Here is a 351-nt window from a genome sequence, read left to right on the forward strand (position 1 = left end):
TTTTTTTCCTCTACTTCATAAGCGAGATTCTGTTCAGATCATTTTTTTTTTTTTTTTTACCATGGAGACTAATAACCTCTGTTAATAATCCACCAGCACAGGGGGCGGGGAGGGAAGACACATAGCCATCAAATAATGGGCCAGAGCAAATGGTGTTTGGAATGACTGCACTTTTAATCCAACAATGTCCCTGCCCCAATAAAGTTGTAGTTCCCCAAGCGATTTATAAACTACCGTGTAATTGAGTTACGTCCATCATGAAGCCCATCTCCTGGATACTTAATGGTCTACAGTATGTTGCAGATTGTTGTTTCCCCTGAAAGCCTTGGATGTGAGGACTGTTCAGAATAG

Source organism: Erinaceus europaeus, chromosome 9 (genome assembly GCF_950295315.1).
Source record: "Erinaceus europaeus chromosome 9, mEriEur2.1, whole genome shotgun sequence".
Lineage (NCBI taxonomy): Eukaryota > Metazoa > Chordata > Mammalia > Eulipotyphla > Erinaceidae > Erinaceus > Erinaceus europaeus.